Below are 9,850 nucleotides of genomic sequence, written 5' to 3'. Positions count from 1 at the left end.
CCTGAGGTAACCTTGTCCAGGTACCTCCGTCCTTGAAACGTAAATGCAAACCAAAACTGGCTGTCTGGATGTACTGGTACAGAGAAAAATGCATTGGATACATCTATCACCGTGTACCACTGATGTTCAGGGTTTAAGTCATTCAGCAGAGTGTATGGATCTGCGACTAAGGGAGACCTAGGGACCACTGCAGCGTTTACAGCTTGCAGGTCCTGCACCATCCGCCAGCCGGTAGATGGTGGTGACTTCCTTACTGGAAATAGGGGTGTATTTACAGGAGACTCAGGACACTCTCTGATGACTCCTGCTTTAAGCAGTGAGTTAAATATCGGAACAATACCCTCCTGTGCATCAGTCTTAAGGGGATATTGCCTCTGAAATGGTCTATAATCTGATTTAGGGATTATTTTTACAGGTTCTGCTCCTTTTATAAGACCTATATCCGCAGGTCCTTCCGACCATAATTCAGGGGGAAGCTCTTTCAGCTTCTCCTCTTCCTCCTGCGTGAGGATGATGTTTTCTTCTCATGAACTCTGGTCTGTGAGGTGCGTTGCTGGATGTGTCAGCAACCATGTTTTAAGGGGAATATGCCACACCTGGAACTGATCATTAAAATCAACCTCACCCTTAGGCCTATAGGGCAGGCTGCTCCAGTGTCACATCCCAAGTCTTGCCATCTTTTCTTAAGCGGTTTAGCAATAGAAACATGTGGTACAGAACCTGACACTTTGAATAGTGCTGCTGCTTCGGCGGAAAGGCTTCCTGCCGTGCAGACAGCTGTCTGACCACACACATATAGATGCATAATTACAATCATTTGTGGATCTTTAAGTTTAGCAAACTTCTCTGCATAGCTTGATGTGCCGTGTGAGTCTGATTTACAGATCTCACCAATGCGCTCCACGTGCATGGTTACATGCAGGTCAGTTTGATTGTGGAGCTGGGCTTCAGGCTGTAAGTATGACAGAGCTTTACCATATAACATAGTGATTGGCTCAGAGAATGGAAGGGGCTGCTTTTCAGGAATGTTGAGTGACCAGTATTTACTGCACGTCCCTCCTTCCCTTACCCACAGATTAACCATTCTATCTACAGACCAGACCACTTCCTCGGCTGTGGTACGAATCATCAACTGAAGCTGAGAGATAAGATCTCTTCCTAACAGATTTACGGGACATGTGGTGGAGATCACAAAAGGAGCTTTAAGTGTGATTCCACTCACAGGGTCACAAACATCTACAAGAACTGACATTCTTTCTTTAGTTACGAGACCATTTGCTGATCTCACAAAAATCTGTGTAGAAGTTGGCTTCAGGGCTATTGGATCTCTAATTACTGATTTACCTGCGCCCGTGTCTACTAAAAATGTTAAAGAATTGCCTAACACGGTCAGTTGTATTTCTGGTTTCTTCAGCAAACAGGAAGATGGTTTCTAAATCTAAAACATCTTCTAGTCATCTTTTTCAAATTGGTCAAATTTTGTGCCCTGATTTGTTTTAATTTTTGTGACATCTTTTTCCAGTTCTAGTCATTGTTGAGGTGTATTAGAACCTTGCTGCTGTCCTCTATTATATCTCTGGTCACGTTGTTTCTTTCTGCAATCACGTTCCCAGTGTCCATAATTTTTACAATAATGACACTGATCATTTTCACGGGAATTGCCTCCTCCTCCCCTTCCGCCTCGGCCTCGCCCACGCCCTCGGCTTGGGAAAGGATTGGCATTGAAAAACATGCCTGTTAACTGATTCTTACTTTTTTGGCATTGTCTTTCAGCATGCATAGCATGTTGTTCATAGCGGCCTAGGTTACAAATTCCGAAATCAACTAACTGTCTCTCTACCCAGGTTTTTATCTCTGATTTTGATCCCCCATGTATAGCTTGCTTTAACTGCTGTTGGTAGGGACCTTCTGGATCTTCCGCATACGGAATTCCACTATTTTTCCGGAACAACATCTTTCATTCTCATGCTATAGTCTTCAAAACCTTCGTCAGTCTTTTGTCTCGTGGCCGTAATGGCACTGTAGTCAGCTCCTCTGGTAAAAGTAGTTCGCATGCGCTCGTACAGTCTGTCAAGTCTGTCATTTAGTTCTTGGCTGCCAGGCTGCCATGGTTGTTGAGTGACTGGATCCACTGGGACCCAATCTCCTCTAACAGTGCCCCATTTCTTGCCATTAACGCACATGAGGACTTGCTGGGTTTCAGTACCGTTAGTATGATAACTTCTTAGTAACTGTCTTATGTCTTGGATGCACAACTCTACGTCCATTTGGGGCAAGGTTATGTCATCACAAGCTTTTTTACAGTCTTCTGGAGTCCAGGTTCTATACACCAAGATAGTAGGATCTTGACCCTGCACACCGGCTTGTGGATTTGCAACCTGGATCAATGGGTACATCTGCACAGTGTTGTCCTGCATGTGGTAATTTCTGTACTGGGCTCCCGATGGAGAGGGGCCCAAAAAAGGATTAGTGTTTGAAGCAAGGGGGGCTATAGCTCCGGGCGGGTCCAATGGGACCGCCTGAGGGGAGCTAGTGGAACAGGAGGTGGAGGAACATACGGGGGAGGCACATTTATCAATTGACTCCTGCATCCTGTTTCGTTGTCCTCCGCCCTCACGTACGCACTCAGCGATGGGTATAAGAAGTTCTCATTTTTCTCTTCTTTCTCTCTTTTTCGTTTCTCTTTTTCTTGATTTTGTTTTTCTCTTCTATATTTTGATTCAGTGAGCCAGAGGTGACATTGTGTCAACCCCACATTTACTTTTGGATGCTTCTTTCCATATTCTATTAAATCTTCTTTTAATTTTATAATATTGCCTGGCCTGTCTAAGTTACCATCCCAATCGAACTTAGTCATCCACAGCTGAACATATGAGCATGAACCTGGATATTTGTCTTCCATGTGTTTACATGATGCTGGGATTTCGAATTCAGCACCTTTTGTGGAATGTTGGTTGCCCATGTTTGCACTTTATTTATCAGTTTTTATGTATTTGAATGGAGACGCCTGATCTCCCGACTGAACAACCCTCAATCCCTACAGGATATCTAGTTCAGTCCCTCCGCCGTGGCCTTATAACCCCTCTTTTTTAATCAGGAGAGTATACACCAAGCTTCTACCTCCGAGGAGGCGGGTGTATCTTGCCTCTGCTTCTCTCCTGATGACCAGGCAGGTAATACCGCGGTATTTTCCGTGTAGCGCTTTTCGTGTCTTATACTCACTCCGTTGCTTCTATGGTTTCTCTCTGAGTTGTTTTGGTGCCTTCTTCCCGTCACTGGAGATGGTCGCCCTGGGAGGGACGAAGACCGGCCTTCCGTCAACTCGTGATGAAAGGTCTTTCGATTCGGACGTGTTTTTGACTCCGGCTGCGCACAGACTTCGGCGTTCGGTCGTCCCACGGCGCTCCTCTCCAGGTCTTGGGATCCGGCTCGAAGGACCAAATTTTGTGAGGATGAAGTTTTGATCACCCGCGCTGTTCGTTCACTAGACTCAGAGTAACCACGCAAACAACTGGAGTCCTTTGCAAAGGGGGAGCCGAGCAGCAGTTCAAGCTTCCTCTGTCAACTCCGTCCGTCTTCTGCTCGCTCACCTCTTTTATTGGTGCAAACAGAATGGGTGTCTAAACAGGATCTCATAATTCATTGTCTTCTGACATCTTTACAAACTTCTCTAATCCTGACCAACAGGATACGTCTGAGTGCTGAGCTTGATAGTAAGCAGCTTCAGCACTTTTACGGCACTCTCATGTTCTTCCTTTCCTATCAACATTCCTCAAACACTCAAAGTCTACATACATTAGCATTTAAAGATAATACTAATAACAACAATAACAATAATCCTTCTCACAACTTCATCCTCCTGGAATTCAAACAATGGTGCTTGGTACACCAGGGTAGCCATTAAGGGCGACACTCCAGTGGCAGAATAGACCAGCGAGTTATGGGCATACTCCACCCAGGGTAGGAATGAACTCCAGGAAGCAGGGTTTCGGGCCACACTGACCACACAGAGGCTCCCAGCACAGCGCAGAAAGCTCTCCAGACTTGGGAAGTGATTTGGGGTCCTCGGTCTGACACAATATCCTTAGGGAGACAAACAACATGTTGGACCAGGAGATCCCCAATCTCTGCTGCGGAAGGGAGTCTTGTGAGAGGAATGAAGTGGGCAGCCTTGGAAAAACAATCAACCACGGTGAGGATGGCATTATTCCCGTCCGATGGGGAAAGACTAGTGACAAAGTTCACTGCAATGTGTGACCAGGGGCACCGAGGGATGTCTAGCAGATTGAGAAGGCCAGCAGGAGATTGGTGGGAGGACTTTCCACGGGCACAGACTGAACAGGCCGCTATTGGACAAGCCTTGGCATCTCGAGCCATAGAGGGCCACCAGAAGCATTGCCTAAAGGTGAGAGGGGTGTGACTCAACTGCATGGGTTCAAAGATCAGGAGGAAAGGCAGGACAAAAAGAACTTAAATCCTCCATACTGCCTGGTTGGTGACGAATTGTGCCATGGGTCCCAGTTCTATGAGGTCATCTAGTTACTGTGACACCTCATAAGAAATCAGCTAATTCTTAATGTAGTCAGCCAGCCCATGAAGGAAAGGAAAGTGTCAATCAGTGCCACGGAATTAGATCTACTCTGGCTGGCAAGAGTCCGGACGTCACTGGAGTAATCTCCCATAGTTCTCTTGCCCTGCTTAGATGCATCAAGCCATGTGGCATGTTCTTTCTTGCTCCCAAACCAAAAGCCTTCCACAGCTATTCTGAGAAAGCATGGCATGAGACGCTGGCTGGAGACTGTCTCTTATGTTCCGCTGTTACCCACAGACACGTCCAGCCAGTCAGACAGGTGATAACGTGCTTGGCAGGGTACGTGGCTTCCTTAGAAGCTCTCACTTTGGTTCTGGAGATTTCAGCAACTCCAAGGGAGTGGGGGACTGGAGTGAGTACTGCTGTTAGTAGTTGTATTTGGCCGACTAATACAGTGACAGCTTGTCCACTGGCATCTGCTGTTTTTCTGGCTTCAGCAATACATGCCACCTTTAGCTGCTGCTGTTGTTGCTGCATCTCCTCAATCTTTTTCAAGGTAACTTGACTTTCAGTCATCACCCAACGTTGATGGCCATAGGTGAGGATTGGGACGTAGATCAACCAGTAAATCGAGTGCTTCGCCTTCCGGCTCAGCTCCTTCTTCCCCATGGCAGATCGGTTAAGCGCCCGCATCACTGCAGACGCTGCTCCAATCCGCCTGTCGATCTCCCGTTCCATACTACCCTCACTCGTGAACAAGATCCCGAGATACTTGAACTCCTCCACCTGAGGCAGGACCTCCTTCCCGACCCAGGGAAGGCACTCTACCTTTTTCTGAGTGAGGACCATGGACTCTGACTTGGAGGGTTAGGGTTAGGGTTCTCCCTGCCGCTTCACACTCAGTCGCAAACCGCCCCAGCTTGTGTTGGAGGCCCTTGCTCGATGGTGCCAGAACAAGTACGTCATCCGCAAAAAGCAGCAATGAGGAGCATCAAGCCTGGCTTGAGGTGACCCCCACCTAGGATTACCCCAGAAAATAAAGAAAGATAAAATAATAACTATGCGCCTGATGGATAAACTGCAAGCAACTTAACTGGATAATGACCGGGGAACTGTAACACGTGAAGGAAAACTGGACCACCATCACAACAAGCAAAACTCATGCAGCTCTCATTCTGTAAAGAAAAAAAAGACATTCCCAGGGAGCCCCCATTTTGTTAACTAGGTAATTAGGAGAGGAAAACATGAGAAACTATTTCCCAGAAAAAGACACAGATTGAATCAGGTGTAAAATGTATTACTGTATTTAAGGAAAAACAAACCAATGATAAACCTAAGTGAAAGCCCTGGGCAACACTAAATACAAAATACCAAAATAAGTGTGATTGGTAAAAACAGGTCCATGCTTCCTCTTCCCCTCCTTCCATTGGTCCACCTCACTTCACACCCCCATGATTTGCCCCTAATCTGAAAACCATGTCCCTGGACAGTTGTATTATGGAGAAACACCAGCGCTTTAGCAGGATTGAGGTAAGAGATTATGAGGCACATATTATTTGTTGCTTGTTTATTTACAAAAACTGATCACTAATGATTTGGTCATTATCATTCTAGAAATGTGTAATAACTATTTGTTAAAGTTACTGCATGTGTTTGTTTGAACACCGGAAATGTAAATTTCAAGATTTTCAATGAAGAAAAAGAAAATACTGTCACGATAACTGTCAGATATTTACCTAATTCTTCGAACAATGTTTATAATTTTGTAATCTTAGAACCACAGAGAAAATGGCCCAAGACTTCCTGAATGGTGTCGGCAGAGAATTACACAAGGAACTGGTAGCTAAGGATAAAATCAACAACCACACAAGCTACATTTCAGGTGATTTTAACATTCTTATATTACAAAAAAAAAATTAATCTGTGCTGATGGATGAATAACTTTCTTTCAGGACCCTGGTTAGCCATGGATCTTAAAAATCGCAAATCTTTACTGCACTTCAATGTTTTTGCACTGCTTCGACCAGACCCAAAGACAGAGTATAATCAACAGTTGGTGCGGGCCACCAATCTGCTGTGCTCAACTTTGCGCTACATGAAAACACTGCGAGCTGGACTACTGGAGCCAAATGTTTTACACTTCCAGCCTTATGGAGCTCAGATGGTTGATGCCTACCCACTGGACATGTCTCAGTACCATCGTGTCTTTAACACAACTCGAATTCCAGGACAGGGCCGAGATGAGCTCTTTACTAATGAGAAAGGCCGCCATGTTCTTGTTATGAGAAATGGCAACATGTATGTTTTTGATGTTGTAGACAGGGATGGAAACTTGTTGAAGCCTACAGAGATCCAGGCCCACTTGAACTACATTTTGACTGACCTGACACCAGCACCTGCCTTTCCTATTGGAATCTTGACCAGTGAGAACCGAGACGTGTGGGCCGAACTGAGGGACAAACTGGTAAATTGTGGAAATACAGACAATTTAAGGCTTGTGGACAGCGCTGTTGCTGTCTATGTCTGGATGATGCAAGTATAAAGAAGGGTGATGACATGTTACATAGTTTGCTGCTGGCTAATGGCTGCAATCGGTGGCTTGATAAGTCTTTCAGTCTCCATGTTTCAAAATCTGGTGAAGCTGGCATTTGCATGGAGCACTCCTGGGGTGATGGCATGACCATGGCTGATATTTTGGGAAAAATCTACACAACAGAGCAGCCGCAGGTGCACCCAGGCTCTGTTGCTGCTGCCATGTGGCATGTTCTTTCTTGCTCTGCTGTGCATCAGTTACAGTTTAACCTGGACAGTGTGCTGAAGAACGGCATCAAGAAAACCAATGACAACTTTGATTTACATGTGTCACAACTCAGTATTGATTTTATGATCTTTGGGAAAGGTGGGAAGGAAACAATGACGAAAAATAACTTGAGCCCCGACAGTATGGCCCAGCTTGCTTTTCAAATGGGCTTCCTGAGGATGCGTGGACAAACTGTTCCTACGGCTGAGGCATGCAGTATGACGAGATTCAAGCATGGTCGTTTAGAGATTATTCCATCAGCCACCACCTACACAAAACAATGTTCTAATGCCTTCGTTTGTCAGCAAGACCAACACAGCGTACAACAACTAAAGGCCATGCTCTACCAGTGCTCCAGGTACCACAGGCAGCTTGTCAAAGAAGCATCTATGGGTGAGTTTAACATTTTTGCAGCAAGAATTGTGTGACACATAAATGCAAAGAAAGGGGAGGAGATACTTTTTAATATTTTAGAACAACCTTCAAAAATTAATTACATCTCACAACGTCACTTCTAATTTGACTAGAAAAGCAAACAAAACAAAAAGGTAAGCCTTTGGTTTTACACATTGGGCTGGAGTCAGTTGAATAGGCGAGGGCTCTCACTAAGAGGGAAGAACCCTTCAAAAAAGAGAAATCAGCCAAAACCACCAAATATTCACACAAGTGCAGAAAAATCCACTTCCCAGATAACCGCAGACCAGACAGGAGAGAGCCTACCACCCGAGCACCACTATCTCCAGCAACTAAAAGAAGCAACTGATAACCAATGGTTAAGAAACAATAACTCATTTTCTCCCCCCAGCTCCACAGATTATAACCCAGTCACATTCGCCATCAGCCAATTCACTGAATACACTGATGCTCTTGGGCGGGGTTGGCAACCCACGGCTGTAGAGCCGCATGGGCTCTTTATTGCCTCCCTAGTGGCTCTGTGGAGCTTTTTCAAAAATATGATAATGGAAAAGGTGGTGTGAATATATAATTTCTGTAGCAGGAAAAACATGACATACATTCTTAAAGTTTTCCAATGCTGTAAAAATGTGTATAAGAAATATTTAATTTCAACATCCCATTATAACGGAAGTTAAACTTACAGCACCATCTTACAGCAGAGTGGTCATGTGGTTAGTCATTCTCTCAAAATGCAATTATATATTTAGCCTATTTATAATTTTGAAAGTAGGCTAATATAGCTAATATAGACACTTACAGCATGTGTTGCCTTTATAATAAGGCTTATATAAAGCTTATATAAGGCACCAGACAGATTGTTTTTTTTGGTCTAATATGGCTCTTTTAACATTTTGAGTTTCTGACCCCTGCTCTACGGTTTTAGATAGGACATCTGGGAGTTTTTTGGAACCTGTACAAGTTATTTTACAGGCATTTCTGGCTCTAGTAAACATATGTTGAACTTTTTCCTTGACAGAACATACTGCATTTACTGTGTGTGATATTTTATAACCACAGCATAAAAGTGACTCTCAAGGAGATAAAAAGCGACTGCTGTACAATGATATACAGTACATCTGCCAACAGGGAGTGCAGCAGCTTCCTCAGAACACACCTTCCTGAGCCCTTGCCTGATCAGAGGTCAAATCACAGAGGGTGTTACAACTATACAGATTGGCAAACAATAAAATTGGGCTCTCCATAATGATAATTCCGATTATAATAATTTGTAGATCGAGCAATCTTATGTCCTTCCGTCAGTTTACCACATTTCTTACTTTTCCTTGTTCAGTCTTGTTCAGATAATAATAATAATAATATAAAAATAATAATAATAATAATAATAATAATACAACGTTGTGGTTGTGTCATCGGATTTGCGGCCACATGTTTTGGACACTCGGGTAAAGAGAGGGGCGGAGCTGTCAACTGATCACCACCTGGTAGTGAGCTGGCTGGACGCCTCCCTGGTGAGGTGTTGTGTAAGGGCATGTCCCTCCGGTAGGAGACCCCCAGGAAGACCCAGGACACGTCGGAGAGACTATGTCTCTCGACTGGTCTGGGAACGCCTCAGGATCCGTCCGGATGAGCTGGAAGAAGTAGCTGGGGAGAGGGAAGTCTGGGGTTCTCTTCTTAGGCTGCTGCCCCGCGACCCGACCCACCCCGATAGGCGGTAGAGGATGGATGGATGGATGGATGGATGTATAACAATAATAATACCAAAACAAAAATATTAACAAGAAGTCAGAGAAAAAAATGATTTATGTAAGAAGCACACTTCCAATATTCTATCAGGATTGTTTCATAAACTCCAAAAAATAGTTATTTATGAATGTTTCCTCCATCTCTCTGAGTACCCATCATTGAAACGGTGGTTCTTTTGACTGAAACCGCTCATTAATATGATTTTTTCAAAACATTTATTGAATCGTTCAGTACTTATCGGAAGCTCTATTGATGAGTCAAGAGAGAGACAGAGAGTTGGAGAGAGAGGAAAAATGAGAAAGAAAGGAACACCATCCAAGAGGGATTTCATGGGTAATCAAATTTGTGCTATGTTGTCA

At 44.4% G+C, this 9,850-nt stretch overlaps 1 pseudogene; it reads left to right on the top strand.

Annotated features, from left to right (window-relative positions):
• Positions 1–4,101: 4,101 nt before the first annotated feature.
• Positions 4,102–8,334, top strand: LOC130520766 (carnitine O-palmitoyltransferase 2, mitochondrial-like; annotated as a pseudogene).
• Positions 8,335–9,850: the final 1,516 nt, after the last annotated feature.

This window comes from Takifugu flavidus, unplaced genomic scaffold (genome assembly GCF_003711565.1).
Source record: "Takifugu flavidus isolate HTHZ2018 unplaced genomic scaffold, ASM371156v2 ctg517, whole genome shotgun sequence".
NCBI lineage: Eukaryota > Metazoa > Chordata > Actinopteri > Tetraodontiformes > Tetraodontidae > Takifugu > Takifugu flavidus.
The sequence above is the reverse complement of the archived record's forward strand: the minus strand, read 5'-3'. Positions and strand labels throughout refer to the sequence as shown.